This window comes from Caretta caretta, chromosome 23 (assembly GCF_965140235.1).
Source record: "Caretta caretta isolate rCarCar2 chromosome 23, rCarCar1.hap1, whole genome shotgun sequence".
In the NCBI taxonomy this organism is placed as follows: domain Eukaryota; kingdom Metazoa; phylum Chordata; order Testudines; family Cheloniidae; genus Caretta; species Caretta caretta.
This window is the reverse complement of record NC_134228.1, coordinates 8,501,958-8,518,228: the sequence shown is the minus strand read 5'-3', so window position 1 is coordinate 8,518,228 and position 16,271 is coordinate 8,501,958. Positions and strand designations below refer to the sequence as shown.

The 16,271-nt window shown below is 50.0% G+C and overlaps 1 pseudogene; it reads right to left on the bottom strand.

Moving 5' to 3' along the window:
• LOC125629923 (glutaminyl-peptide cyclotransferase-like protein) overlaps positions 1-15,247 on the bottom strand; it is a 32,786-nt pseudogene extending 17,539 nt beyond the window's left edge.
• Between the last annotated feature and the right edge of the window lie 1,024 nt (positions 15,248-16,271).

Below are 16,271 nucleotides of genomic sequence, written 5' to 3'. Positions count from 1 at the left end.
AAACTGGGGATTGGCCCTGCTTTGAGCAGGGGGTTGGACGAGATGACCTCCTGAGGTCCCTTCCAACCCTGATATTCTATGATGCTAGAACAGGCCAGCAGGGGAGCATCTCCTCTTGTGCGGGGAGTCATCTCAGGAGAAGCACAAGGAACAGAACAGCCTTTGGACTGTACACATCTGTCCTAGACTACACAACACCTCTTCTCTCCTCCTCGCTTCATCTTCAGGGAGCAGTATTTTACTGCACGCCGTCTGCTCTGACCCCTTTTGTTGATACACAAAAAGTGTTCATGGGAACATTGCTGTTGCCAGCACTGCCAGGGCACTAGCGCGTGTGCACACTTCATCGCCTTTGCCAGCGCTGGGCGTTTCCACAGCAACAGGCTGCATCGGCAAGAGGTGTGTGGCTCCGGGGTCATCATCCCAGCATCCCTCATGCCGCCATCAGGCACGTTGTCTTGTGTGGGCTTTTTGCAGTGCATTGTGGGATACGAGCACCCCTCTCAGGGAATGTTAGCGTTTGGGGTGCGGGACAGATCTGGCAATGTCCTGGCACATCCTGGGCGAACCTACCTGAATTAAGGGTAAGTCACTTTGGAGTCCATTGTATTAAAAATGCAAAGTTTCTGTATTCTTGGGGGTTGTACAAAATTTCTCTAGGGGGCAGGCGTGGCCAGTGTAAACCTCCAGAAGCATTATGAGCTTCAAAGGACTATTTCAAAGAACTCGCCAGACAAACAAAATTACATGGGGCTCTGGGGAAATACCTGGGGGAGGCAAATGCACGTTACTAGGCATGGCAGGGTGTAGAGGATTCGTGCATGAGTCCCCACTGACAAAAAAAACAACCACTTTGTTGGGAGCTGTTCTTTGTTTGGTCACTGTAAGAGTTGCTTTGGCAGGAAGGGGCAGAAGAGGAATGGAGGAAGGACCCAATAGCCATCACAGCCAAAAGATGGAGTAAAAACAAAGGACAGATTTGTACCCACACGTTCAGAACACACGAGATTACCAGTCCATTGCTTTAATGACTTGGCTAACTCATCATGCGAAAGGACCCCATTGCCACCAGCTGTCCTTTGATCAGCCAAAGTCAGGAATACAAGACATAGCCGTTAAAGCCTGCGGTGGTGCAGAGATATCTAGTAAGAGTCCCTGTGATAAATGAAGGTGGGGGGAGCTCCCTTTTATGGACAGCCAGCCAGTTAGCTATCAAGTCCCTCTTGGTGGCTGTTCTCTGCTTGCTTTACCTATAAAGGCTTAAAAAGTCCCCCAGGGAAAGGAAAGGGAGTGGGCACCTGACCAAAAGAGCCAATGGGAAGGCTAGAACTTTTTAAAATGGGGAAAAAACGTCTGATGTTGTTCTCCAGGAAAGAGGGGGACGGGGAGCAGTTATGCTATGAGAAGCTTTAAGCCAGATATGATCATAGAGCATCAGATCATTCCTAGAACAACTTATTTGGAACCCCCAGATGTGTAAGTAGATCAGGAATGTTTAGAAAGACACAATTAGGTTTATTTCTGTTTATTTCTTATGGCTAGTGGACTCCTCTGTGCTAACCCCAGGTGCTTTTGTTTGCTTGTAACCTTTAAGCTGAACCCCCAAGAAAGCTATTTTGGGTGCTTAATTTTTGGAATTGCTCTTTTAAAATCTAGCAAAAGCCTAAGTTCCAGATGTATTTTCTTTCTTTTTGTTTCTAATAAAATTTACCTTTTTTAAGAACAGGATTGAGTTTTTGGTGTCCTGAGAGGTTTGTGCATGTTGTTTAATTAGCTGGGGGCAACAACTAATTTCCTTTGTTTTCTTTCTCAACTCTTCTGTGGAGTGGGTGGGGGTGAAAGGGCTTGAGGGTACCCCAGAGGAAGGAATTCACAAGTGCGCCTTTCTGGGCTCTCAAAGGGGTTCTGCACTTGGGTGGTGGCAGCATCTATCCATCCAAGGTCAGAGAGAAGCTGTAACCTTGGGAGTTCAATACAAGCCTGGAGTGGCCAGTATTAATTTTTTGAATCCTAGCGGGCCCCCACCTTGTGCCAGAGTGGGGAATCAGCCTTGACAGTCCCAGTCTTTCAAGCAGGATTCAAGTTCTGGTTAGTACAAGCAGGAACTTTGGCAGGAAGGACCAGAAGAGCAATGGAGGAATAACCCGGCCATGGCCAAGATAAGAAGCAAAGGCCAATGACCACAAGGGGGGTTCGAATGCAGCCATACAGAGCACAACGGATTATCAGTCCATCGCCTTAACCAGTCAGCCAGGCCATCAGTTAAAAGGGCTCTGGTGTCACCAGCTGATCTGCTGAAGACAGTGCTGAAGCCTGTAATCATGCTAGTGTTGGGGAAGCCTCCTGCAAGATTCCCATTCTCGAGAGGTGGCTGTGAGTCCTGGTGGGTGAAAGACATGCTATGGCAATTGCTCCCTAGCTGCTGCCACCAGAACAAGGAGGAAAGGCCAAAGATAAATGTGGTGTTTGAAATCACATGGGCAGATCACAATGGAAGTGCTGGGACATCAGTTGGGGGGGGGGTGTGGCTGAGTCACATGACTGACCCCATAACATGTGCTGTGTTTGTTTCTGGAGGATGCCCCCAGGTGGCTCCTGCAGGTCCCAGCCCTGGGTTATAAATAGGCTTCATAGAACTCAATTTTTAATGTTTTTCTTTATAATTTTGACAATGTCAATGTTGATTTTTAAGGGTTTTTAAATTTTTGTTATCAGTTTAAACGTCCACTATTGGTTAAAATCATGGGTTTTCAGCAACGTTTTTATATTTATTGATTTATATTTCACAGGGAATTTATATTTATATTTCACAGGGAGGGAATTAAAGGGGGGGTCAGACAATAATTATTTAATGGCAGTAGATGTTGAGATGCAAAAAGTTAAAGCTTTCTAACCATTAAGACACAAATTGGCATAATCACATGTCAAAATATACAGTAAATATCCCAAAATCAACCTCTAACAATGTCTCGAGCAGCATTTCTCTTACTTTGCTTATCTGCAAATGTATGATTATTATCGATGGAAATATTTTCCTGTGGGTTTGTGTGCATGCAGGGAACTTGATGTTTACTGATATTTACCAATAACAATCTCATCCATCCAGGCCTAGTTCTAAACAGAGCCCTGTGCTGTGCGTGAGATGAGCATGGCTGTGGTTGCAGGCTGTGGTCCCTGTTCCCAGCATAGGAGTGTCTCCTTCCCCAACCCCAACCCCAACCCCATCCCCTCAGCCCTGGCAGTATTTATAGACACACAGCCCCAGGGATGGCAGGCAAACAGCACCCTTTGGGACAGGCCCACAGCTCTCTCCTGCTGGATCCGGCTCCCTCTCCCCAGGCCAGGCCCTACAGGAATGAAAATTAAACCCTTATGAAGTGAATGTGTCACTGCTCACACACGGGGCCGGACTCTGTCCTGGGGACAGGAGCATGATCCCAGAATGACACTGCTGCAAGCCGTGGGGTTCCTCTGTATTTACACACACACAGAGAGCTGTGTGACTGAAGAGCATGGACTGGGGTGTGTGCGGGAGGGTCATTTTACATAGTCGCCTCGCAGTCTCTCCAGGACATGGGCACAGAGAGCGGGAGCTGCCATAGCAATGTTCCCTCTCATTTTTTCCATCCATGTGCAGAATAAATTTTGTTATGTGCACCGAGGTATGTGCCTATGGGTGCCATCAGTAGAAACAAAAAAACTAGATAGAATATATATTTTTAAAAAGTTACCATAGGGATAATTACTCCAGCCAGGACAGGTTAGGCCTTTTAGAACTCACTACTCAAAGAATTAAATTTAAGGGGAAGAGAAATGAAAAATATGAAATGCACAAACCAGTCAAAACACTAAAATCACATACTTTGAAAGAATAAAATTACAGAGAATATATGTGCATTACAGGAAGTACGAAGAAGTAACAACAACAATAATACGAGTATGTGTTGGGAGGTGAGTGTGAAAGAGACAGTGTGTGTGTGTGTGTGAGAGAGAGAGAGAGACAATGTGAGCTGGCTGCTTGCGAAATCTCAGAAACAGTGCACTGTCCCTTTAAGAAAGGGCCATTTCCAGCATTATGCCCACCTTGATTATCATGCACATTGTAGGGAGAGTGGTCACTTTGGATAAGCTATTACCAGCAGGAGATTGAGTTTGTGTGTGTGGTTTTTGGAGGGGGGTGAGGGGGTGAGAGAACCTGGATTTGTGCAGGAAATGGCCCACCTTGATTATCATACACATTGTGAAGAGAGTGGTCACTTTGGATGGGCTATTACCAGCAGGAGAGTGAGTTTGTGTGGGGGTGGGGGGCGGAGGGTGAGAAAACCTGGATTTGTGCTGGAAATGGCCCAACTTGATGATCACTTTAGATAAGCTATTACCAGCAGGACAGTGGGGTGGGAGGGGGTATTGTTTCATGATCTCTGTGTGTATATAATGTCTACTGCAGTTTCCACGGTATGCATCCGATGAAGTGAGCTGTAGCTCACGAAAGCTCATGCTCAAATAAATTGGTTAGTCTCTAAGGTGCCACAAGTACTCCTTTTCTTTTTGAGTGATTTAAAACGGCCCTGGCAATATTCAGTGCTGGGTCCGTGCTCAGGCCAGGGCCTGAGATCGCACAGACATTGCAGCTGTTAAAATATGTGGATTTTGCCTGAAGGGTTGAAAGTGTTTTAAATCCCCTGATATAGAAAACAGTAAGCAGGGAAAAGTAACAGTGTTTGGCAGTGCTAGGGATGTACTGGAGACCAGGGGTGTGTGATGAGGGTGGTGGGCTGGCATAGGCCTCTCTGGGGTCTAGGGCAGCGATGGCAGTCTAACAGCCCACCTGGAACATGCCTCTCAGGACTAATTAAGCAAACAATTCTCTGCCTGTCTCATCTCAGCCTTCTCCTAAAACCCAACCAGGCCCGTTGTGTCCATACTCACAGAGAAGCCATAGGCCCAGCGGCAGGATCATGGGGAGAAGCCGTGATAACCCCACAGGCTGGCAATGCCATAGCGGCATCTGCCTCTCGGGGATCCAGGCGCCATCTCTCACGCTCTGCTTCATAGTGTCTCAGTGAGAGAAATGCCGTGGCTCTCTGATCTGGCCTCTCCGCTGCTGATCTGCAGGGACCAGAGAAGCTGCAGGTGCTCTCTGATCTGCCACGTGCTCCCCAAGGTTCAGAGAGAAAAGCCACAGCCCCTGTGAGAGACGGGGCCGTGTCTGCTACCGGCTTCGCAATGGCCAGGGACCTCACTCCCTGGTGAGAGGGGGAGGTTGTTTGCACAGCTCCTCTCTCATGGGCTGGGCAGTTTCTCTGTTGTTCCCAAATGCTGAAGATTGAGGGGTTGATACCCGATCAGAGCAGCCCCCCTGAGCCCAACTCTCTACCTTTGGGGTTTGATAATGGATCAGACCAGCCCATCTGAACCCAACTCTCCAGCTTTGGGGTTTGATACTGGACTAGACCAGCCCCTCTGAGCCCAACTCCCAGGCGAGCCAAGAGAGAATTACAGAGCAATGGTGGCTTGCAACAAATGATGCAACATGCAGCAACAAAGTTTCTGTTTAAAGCAGAATATTAAACTTTGCCTAAAATCCACAGGACAAGTCAAATCCACCTGAAAAGTGGAAGCCTGGGTGAGTGGCTGAGGCAGAGTGTGTGAAGGAAATCTGAGGCCCTTTGAGAAAGAGGTTCTCCAGATAAAGCCCCTAAAAATGGAGCTGTTTCCACAATAACAACATTATTTTAGGGTTAGGTGTTGAAAAGGCCCCAAAGGAGTCAGGCACCCCTCACTCATGGGCTTTCATGGCAGTCAGCACCTCAGACACTCAAGCCCCTTTGGAAATTCCTCCCTGCATATCCTGCTGTCACAAATGGCAGCCATCTTTACTAAGGGCAGCTTCCCTTTCACATCCCAAGGGTGTAGCAACATGGCAGCTATCTGTCTAGAGGGAAGCCTGTGACTTTAATGCCATTATAGAAAAAGCCTGAAGCTGCCTGGGGGAAGATGGTTGCCATGAGACTATAGGCTTGAAATGTGAAAGGGAGGTTGCCCCTAGTAAAGATGGCTCTGATTTCCCATTGTTCCCAATAAGTCTGAAGTTACAGGCTGCCTTCAGGGAAAATGGCTACTATGCCATTAAATACCATGGATGTGAACGGGAGGTTGCCCCTAGTAAAGATGGCTGCCATTTTCCATTGTTTCTGCTAGGATTGAAGATGTAGGCTGCCCTCTGGGTAATGGTTATCATTTCCATAAAGCCTTGGGAGGCTGCCCATGGCCTTGATGACCAATTTCCTCCTTGTTTTCAAATGGAAGTGAAGCCATAAGCTGCCCTCAGAGAAGATGGCCACCCATGTCCCTGATGTGGCAGAGAGGTTGCCCTTTTTGTGGCCTGCAGCATTGAAGACTGTGGCTTCATTTCCCTTAGAAACAATGGGAAATGGTGGCCATCTTTACTTGGGGCACCCTCCCTGTCATACCCGAAGGTATCACTGACATGGCAGTGCTGCTTCCCATTGTTTCCAATGGAAGCGGTGGCCATCCTCATAATGATGGCCTCCATTTCCCCTCCTGCATGAGTACCATCTGCTCCTGCCCTCCCCCCCGAGAATTCATCCCATTCCCCAGTTTGTTCCATTTCCCCAGCAGGGCTCTCCAGGGCTCTTCATAAAGAAGCAACCGCCCCCCTTCCCTCCCGCCACCAGACAATCCCCTTGTCCCTTTTCTAGCCATGTGGGGGTGACACTGCGCCCTCTCCCCACACTGCCCCCGTGCCCTGGGAGAGGACCGTGTTGAGCGTTGTGCCGCCATCTAATTGCCAGGATGCTGAATCCAGAGCACCCCATGTCCCATCCCTCTCTGTATGCTTAGTTGCCCATGGGCAGATCACAATGGGGGTGCTGGGACATCACTTGGGGGTGTGACTGAGTCACATGACTGACCCCATAACATATGCTGTGTCTGTTTCTGGATGACGTCCCCTGGTGGCTCCCGCAGGTCCCAGCCCAGGGTTATAAATAGCCTTCTCAGAATTCAATTTTTATTATAATTTTGAAACATAATGTCGATATTGATTTTGAAGGTTTGTTTTTAACATTTGTTATCAATTTAAATGTTCACTATTGGTTAAAATCATGGGGTTTCGGCAACGTTTGTATATTTATTGATTTATATTTCACAGTGGAGGAAATTACAATGAGGGGTCAGACAATTATTATTTAATGACAGTAGACGTTGAGATTCAAAAGTTAAAGCTTTATAACCATTAAAACATAAATTGTCATATATACACAGTATATATCCTTAAATCAGCCTCTAATAATGTCTCACACAGCCTTTCTCTTACTTCGCTTAATTGCATATTTCTATTATGATCGATGGAAATATTTTCTCGTGGGTTTGTGTGCGTCCTGGGAAATTGATGTTTGCTGACATTTACCAATAAGAAGCAAATCCGTCCAATCCTAGTTCTAAACAGAGCCCCCCTGCCTGTGAGGTGAGCAGAGAGACGGGCCTGTGGTTACTGGCTGTGGTCCTGTTCTCAGCGCAGGAGTCTCTCCCCCGCCCCCTGCGACCCTGTCCCCACAGCCCGGTAGTATTTATAGACACAGTCTCAGAGCGATGCTGCTCTCAGGACACAATGATCCCCCATCACTTGTCTGCCATGCTCATTTCTATCTCAGGGATGATTGCAGTGCTGCATTCGCAGCATGGCTGAGGGGCTGGAAGAATAACCCCCAGTCCAGCCCCTGGTAGAGCAGGTGACAGTGCGTATTGTTCAAGGTCTGGCCTGACAGAGTAAAACACCAAACCGCAGCTTATTTTCTGCAACCACTTGGAATGATTTCATATTTAGACAACAAATATTTCAGCCTCTTTACAGCATAAACTTGTAGCGCACGCCTGTAATGCAGAGCAGAGTGGGACTTGGAGCTGTATGGAACAGGGCTTGTACTTCAGTGTCTGCCCCTATGCTACAACAACCAAGGATAGAAATCACAGCCTCTGGGGAACAGTGTGTGTGTGGGGGGGGGGGGGGGGGGGGGAACAATGTGTGTGTGTGTCTGGGGAACAGTGTGTGTGTGTGTGTGTGTGTGCGGGGGCGGGGGTGTTCAAAGAGTTCAGCCATTGTGAAAATTCCAGCTATCACTGGGAGCTCCCAGCCCTCCCGTCTGTGCGTGCCATACCGGAGCAGGGCCCACAGCATCCCTGGCCCCAAGCCTGGCCCAGCAGGAGTGAAAATTAAACCCTTATTAAGCAAATATGTCTCTGCTCAAACACAGGGGCTGGATCCTGGCCTGGTGACATGCACGTGACCCCAGAGTAAAGCTGCTGCTGGCCATGAGGTTTTCTGGATTTACACACACACACACTGGTGTGACTGAAGGCCAGGGCAGTGTGAGGAGATGGGCCATGCTCACCACTGCTGCCCCAGGATACAGGCACAGAGAGCAGGAGCTGGCCTAGCCACCGGCCAGGGAAGAGGGGGAAATGGGTGGGTCTGGAGTTAAGCTAACTTTCATATCCCATGTAAGGGGAACCTATGGGGGCTGCTTGGTGTCACACATTTATCAGGGACCTCCCCTCCCCCCCCCCCCCCCCAAGTCTGATCAATGAGTTACTCCCCCTGAGCCTCATGGACAGGTTTCTGCAGAAAGGCATAAACCACAGACCTCTCTGAAATCCCAGACGACCCTCCAACCTGCCCAGGACAGGGGAGACATCGAGAGCCCTCAGTCACCTCTTCCTCCATGCCATTCCACCTAAAGCCCTCCGGATCGTACCGAATGATAGCTCTTTTCCTCTGGATGCAGGTGACGATCGGGGCAGAAGTCAGCAGGAGCAGGACCAGGGCAGAGCAGAGGATCCAGACCCAGAGCGGGATAGCAGGCCCTGGGACAGGGGAAGGAGCAGGGTGAGCGGTCTGAAGGTGGAGGTGAACTTGCAACATGAGTCCTGCTCACAGCCTGTCTGGAGGGGCCTCTGCCAAGTGCTGGCCCTTCTGCACAGGGGACATTGCACCTGGCCATGATACGTCCCTAACGAGCCTCGGGGAGCCTGTGAATGCCCAAGCCCAGCTGTTTAGAGACCTCACACCTGGCTCCTAACCCCGCAGGGATCTCGCTCTGCCCTGGTTCTTTGCTGCCCTGTACCCAGCACCAAGGCAGGGGCAGCTGGGGTCGGCCCCTCACCTGTGCCATGGAGCCCTTTCCAAGGGGCAGCACTGACACCATGGTCTGGGGTTACCATGTTTCAAGTTCCCAAATACAGGACACTACTGGGGGAAGGGGGAGCTGAAGGGGGAGGGAAGGTACAAAGATTCCTTCTGCTTTGAATGGGGAGGGGGCAGAGCCCTGCAGTGGGCTTGGCATTGAATCATAGAATCATAGAATCATAGAATATAAGGGTTGGAAGGGACCCCAGAAGGTCATCTAGTCCAACCCCCTGCTCGAAGCAGGACCAATTCCCAGTTAAATCATCCCAGCCAGGGCTTTGTCAAGCCTGACCTTAAAAACCTCTAAGGAAGGAGATTCTACCACCTCCCTAGGTAACGCATTCCAGTGTTTCACCACCCTCTTAGTGAAAAAGTTTTTCCTAATATCCAATCTAAACCTCCCCCACTGCAGCTTGAGACCATTACTCCTCGTTCTGTCATCTGATACCATTGAGAACAGTCTAGAGCCATCCTCTTTGGAACCCCCTTTCAGGTAGTTGAAAGCAGCTATCAAATCCCCCCTCATTCTTCTCTTCTGCAGGCTAAACAATCCCAGCTCCCTCAGCCTCTCCTCATAACTCATGTGTTCCAGACCCCTAATCATTTTTGTTGCCCTTCGCTGGACTCTCTCCAATTTATCCACATCCTTCTTGAAGTGTGGGGCCCAAAACTGGACACAGTACTCCAGATGAGGCCTCACCAATGTCGAATAGAGGGGAACGATCACGTCCCTCGATCTGCTCGCTATGCCCCTACTTATACATCCCAAAATGCCATTGGCCTTCTTGGCAACAAGGGCACACTGCTGACTCATATCCAGCTTCTCGTCCACTCTCACCCCTAGGTCCTTTTCCGCAGAACTGCTGCCTAGCCATTCGGTCCCTAGTCTGTAGCTGTGCATTGGGTTCTTCCGTCCTAAGTGCAAGACCCTGCACTTATCCTTATTGAACCTCATCAGATTTCTTTTGGCCCAATCCTCCAATTTGTCTAGGTCCTTCTGTATCCTATCCCTCCCCTCCAGCGTATCTACCACTCCTCCCAGTTTAGTATCATCCGCAAATTTGCTGAGAGTGCAATCCACACCATCCTCCAGATCATTTATGAAGATATTGAACAAAACCGGCCCCAGGACCGACCCTTGGGGCACTCCACTTGATACCGGCTGCCAACTAGACATGGAGCCATTGATAACTACCTGTTGAGCCCGACAATCTAGCCAGCTTTCTACCCACCTTGTAGTGCATTCATCCAGCCCATACTTCCTTAACTTGCTGACAAGAATACTGTGGGAGACCGTGTCAAAAGCTTTGCTAAAGTCAAGAAACAATACATCCACTGCTTTCCCTTCATCCACAGAACCAGTAATCTCATCATAGAAGGCGATTAGATTAGTTAGGCATGACCTTCCCTTGGTGAATCCATGCTGGCTGTTCCTGATCACTTTCCTCTCATGCAAGTGCTTCAGGATTGATTCTTTGAGGACCTGCTCCATGATTTTTCCAGGGACTGAAGTGAGGCTGACTGGCTTGTAGTTCCCAGGATCCTCCTTCTTCCCTTTTTTAAAGATTGGCACTACATTAGCCTTTTTCCAGTCATCCGGGACTTCCCCGGTTCGCCACGAGTTTTCAAAGATAATGGCCAATGGCTCTGCAATCACAGCCGCCAGTTCCTTCAGCACTCTCGGATGCAACTCGTCCGGCCCCATGGACTTGTGCACGTCCAGCTTTTCTAAATAGTCCCTAACCACCTCTATCTCCACAGAGGGCTGTCCATCTCTTCCCCATTTTGTGATGCCCAGCGTAGCAGTCTGGGAGCTAACCTTGTTAGTGAAAACAGAGGCAAAAAAAGCATTGAGTACATTAGCTTTTTCCACATCCTCTGTCACTAGTTTGCCTCCCTCATTCAGTAAGGGGCCCACACATTCCTTGGCTTTCTTCTTGTTGCCAACATACCTGAAGAAACCCTTCTTGTTACTCTTGACATCTCTGGCTAGCTGCAGCTCCAGGTGCGATTTGGCCCTCCTGATAACATTCCTACATGCCTGAGCAATATTTTTATACTCTTCCCTGGTCATATGTCCAACCTTCCACTTCTTGTAAGCTTCTTTTTTATGTTTAAGATCCGCTAAGATTTCACCATTAAGCCAAGCTGGTCGCCTGCCATATTTACTATTCTTTCGACTCATCGGGATGGTTTGTCCCTGTAACCTCAACAGGGATTCCTTGAAATACAGCCAGCTCTCCTGGACTCCTTTCCCCTTCAAGTTAGTCCCCCAGGGGATCCTGGCCATCCGTTCCCTGAGGGAGTCGAAGTCTGCTTTCCTGAAGTCCAGGGTCCGTATCGTGCTGCTTACCTTTCTTCCCTGTGTCAGGATCCTGAACTCAACCAACTCATGGTCACTGCCTCCCAGATTCCCATCCACTTTTGCTTCCCCCACTAATTCTACCCGGTTTGTGAGCAGCAGGTCAAGAAAAGCGCCCCCCCTAGTTGGCTCCTCTAGCACTTGCGCCAGGAAATTGTCCCCTACGCTTTCCAAAAACTTCCTGGATTGTCTATGCACCGCTGTATTGCTCTCCCAGCAGATATCAGGAAAATTAAAGTCACCCATGAGAATCAGGGCATGCGATCCAGTAGCTTCCGTGAGCTGCCGGAAGAAAGCCTCATCTACCTCATCCCCCTGGTCCGGTGGTCTATAGCAGACTCCCACCACTACATCACTCTTGTTGCACACACTTCTAAACTTAATCCAGAGACACTCAGGTTTTTCTGCAGTTTCGTACCGGAGCTCTGAGCAGTCATACTGCTCCCTTACATACAGTGCTACTCCCCCACCTTTTCTGCCCTGCCTGTCCTTCCTGAACAGTTTATATCCATCCATGACAGTACTCCAGTCATGTGAGTTATCCCACCAAGTCTCTGTTATTCCGATCACGTCATAGTTCTTTGACATCACCAGGACCTCCAGTTCTCCCTGCTTGTTTCCAAGGCTTTGTGCATTTGTATATAAGCACTTGAGATAACCTGTTGATCGCCCCTCATTCCCAGTATGAGGCAGGAGCCCTCCCCTCACAGACATTCCTGCCTGTGCTTCCTCCCGGTATCCCGCTTTCCCACTTACCTCAGGACTTTGGTCTCCTTCCCCCGGTGAACCTAGTTTAAAGCCCTCCTCACTAGGTTAGCCAGCCTGCTCGCGAAGATGCTCTTCCCTCTCTTCGTTAAGTGGAGCCCGTCTCTGCCTAGCACTCCTCCTTCTTGGAACACCATCCCATGGTCGAAGAATCCAAAGCCTTCTCTCCGACACCACCTGCGTAGCCATTCGTTGACTTCCACGATTCGACGCTCCCTACCTAGGCCTTTTCCTTCCATGGGGAGGATGGACGAGAACACCACTTGCGCCTCCAACTCCTTTATCCTTCTTCCTAGAGCCACGTAGTCCGCAGTGATCCGCTCAAGGTCATTCTTGGCAGTATCATTGGTGCCCACGTGGAGAAGCAGGAAGGGGTAGCGATCCGAGGGCTTGATGAGTCTCGGCAGTCTCTCCGTCACATCGCAAATCTTAGCCCCCGGCAAGCAGCAGACTTCTCGGTTTTCCCGGTCAGGGCGGCAGATAGATGACTCAGTCCCCCGGAGGAGAGAGTCCCCAACCACCACCACCCGCCTTCTCCTCTTGGGAGTGGTGGTCGTGGAACTCCCAACCTCAGGACAGCGCATCTCATGCCTTCCAACCAGCGGAGTCTCCTTCTGCTTTCTCGCCCCAGACATATCATCTGGTCCACTCTCCGCAACGGTACCTGTGGAGAGAACATGAAAGCGGTTAGTTACCTGTGTCTGTGTTACTGGAACCCGGACATTCCGCTTACCTCTTCTGGAGGTCACATGTTGCCGAGCTTCTTCATTGGCCTCTTGGCTCCTCTGTGCAACCTGCTCTATATCTGTAGAGCTTTGTGCCCCTAGAAGCCTATCCTGAGTTTTGTCCAGAAAATCCTCAGTTTCCCGTATGCAACGCAGGGTAGTTATCTGTTGCTCCAGACCTTCAATCTTCTCTTCCAATATGGAGACCAGCTTGCACTTTGTACAGACAAAGTCGCTTCTCTCCTGTGGAAGAAAGACAAACATGGCACATCCAGTGCAGGTCACAACAGCTGAACCCCCCCCCTTCCATATCACCTTCCTACTATGAGCTTCCTCAGAGCAGTTTGCAAGACGTAAGCCTCACTGGGCTCACTCCAGGCGAACTCCCAGGCAAACTCCTGCTGTGAGCTGCTCTGCTGTCCCCGCTGCTCAGCTGGTTCGCGAAGCTCTGGCTATTTTTAAACAGCCAGGCTTCCCTGACACAAACAAACGGACACCCTAATGCCCGTCCCCTGCAGGCTAGCAGCCAATCAGACACTCACTCAGGCTCTCACACTGCCCTCCCAGCAAACACACGCTCGGATACTTCCTCAGCAAGCAAACACACACACACTCGGATACTTACCAGTCCCAGGCAAACTCCTGCTGTGAGCTGCTCTGCTGTCCTCCGCTGCTCAGCTGGTTCTCCGCCCCTCAGCTGGTTCGCGAAGCTCTGGCTATTTTTAAACAGCCAGGCATTGCCTTCAGAGCAGCGCAAAAACAAGGGAGGACCAAAAAAGAGGTCATGTCCAGGGAAACCCGGACGTATGGGAACCCTACCAGGATCTGCTGCTGACCGGTGCGGGGCAGGATCGCAGCCCGGCAGCCACTGACTCCCTGGCCAGATGTTTGTGCCTGATGCTGCCTCACAAAGCCAGAGCCCACACGGACCCTGCCTCCTCCCCAGACCCCTGCCCCATGGACACACGTCCGTCCAGGCCATCGCTAGGGGCTCTGTGATAGGAGAACTGACTAGTTCGTTTATCTCCTGGCTCCGCTGCCCGCGGAATCCGAACCCCTGTCTCTGCCCCTGCCAGGCTCTGCACAGCCGTGGCCTCCATCGCCATGGGGTAAGAGTCCGGCTCCCTCCACACCGCCAGCCACAGCATGGGGACATGGCAGCCCCCAGCCTCCTGGGGAGCAGACGGTGGCATGTGGGGCTGCCTGGACATTTTACATTCCCCACACAGAGGTGAGCCCCTGAGGCCTCCTGCCCCCCCCCCCACCAGGCACATGCGGTGCGGTAAAGTCTCCCCTCTGAGATTGGCATGTGCTCCCCCCTCGTCCCAGCCCAGCCCTCCCGCTTTCCTACAGGGAAATCCCACAGCAGGGAGCAAAACCATTTACCTTGGAGCAATGTCCCCTCTCCAGAGCCCTCACCATCTGTGGGGCAGATACACAGCGATTACACATCACTTCAAATGCCAAAAGCCTCATACCAATGAGGAGTAGAACAGCAGCCTCAAGAAGGTTTTTTTTCCAACTTTTTGATTCACTGAAAATTTTGAAAAAAATTGTTTTCAAGTGAGTCCGAAACAATTCCCCCCCACCCAATTTTTTGAAATAGCCAGTGAGCCAAAAATTAGTCATGCTGCTCTGTTCCGTACTTTAATTTATGAAGGTTTTAGTAAAGTAGACCATGATGACAATAAAACTGCTGAATATCTGTAACAGTTTGTCCATTTTCACATGCTGCCCTTCAGAGAAGATCACGATCTTTTGTCTTTTAATTAGTGGGAAAAACCTGCTCTTCCTCACCATGATGAGAGGATGGTCCTTCTTCACTAAAAACATGTAACCATTGCCCCAGGGACAGAGTTCTCACCTGGGAAATGTTGGGGAAGGAGAGGGAAGTTTTACATCTTAACTCTAGATATCACAGTGTGTCCCCAGCCCGTCCCGGCTCCCTGACCCTCCACACCAAGCCCACCATTAGTGCTTTGCATTACCATCCACATGCAGGTCCCAGGGGTCACTGGGGAGAGAATTGTTCTCCTGGTTGTTGTCATCCTTGAGCTGGTAGAGGCAGGAAAAGGCCCCTGCACTCTCCTTGGACACTGTGTAGGGTGAGTCGTAGACTACTGTGTTTCCTCCCTTGGGCTGGACAGAAATCTCCTTCCCGTCTTTGCAGAAGACAATGCGGGTCATGGGGGCGTCCAAAGGGACTAAACATGACAGCATGGCTGTGTCCCCTTGGCGAGCAGACAGCCTGTCGAGGAACAGCCGCGGGGCGGGGAGAGTGCCTGGGGAGCAAACACATCAGTGTTAAACACCTGGGGCCAGATCCCCCGCTGGTGTCAATCAGCAAAGGTCCATTCACTCCATTGGAGCGGGGCCAATTTACACCTGCTGGGGACCTGACTCACTCACTCCAGTGGAACGTGTCTGAACCCGAACCCTCCAATCCCTGCTGTGCTCCCAGGACCAGTCACTCACCGGGAGAGCTGCAGATTTCCTGGCTTGTGACAAGGGAGCCTGTGAAATAAACACAAAGGGTCTCAGTGCAGGAGGGGAGGTGGAACAGGGAATTATAGTGACTGGAGCTGGAAATACAGTCACATCATCTAAAGGAAAGTGGCAGGTTTCAGAGTAACAGCCGTGTTAGTCTGTATTCGCAAAAAGAAAAGGAGTACTTGTGGCACCTTAGAGACTAACCAATTTATTTGAGCACAAGCTTTTGTGAGCTACAGTTCACTTCATCAGATGCATACTGTGGAAAATACAGAAAATGTTTTTATACACACAGACCATGAAAAAGACACCCACTTTTTCATGGTCTGTGTGTATAAAAACATCTTCTGTATTTTTCACAGTATGCATCCGATGAAGTGAGCTGTAGCTCACGAAAGCTTATGCTCAAATAAATTGGTTAGTCTCTAAGGTGCCACAAGTACTCCTTAAAGGAAAGTGAGCGTCTCCAGGCAAATCTAGCTCCAGCTAGTAGAGAGAAATTCAGTCCCAGACTAACAATGGGCCACGTTCTGCCCCTGTGTTTATCCCCTAGCCAGAGACAGAATGAATTTGCTGTAAAACTCCCTGGAGCCAATTTCCTCTCAGCACAGTGGGGGATTTTCACAAGCACAAAGTGCAGCTTGGTGTCCAGCTCCCAGTGTGAATCGGCCTGAGGATCCCAGCTAGCGATCTGCCCCTCTTGGAGCAATGGAGCCAGAGG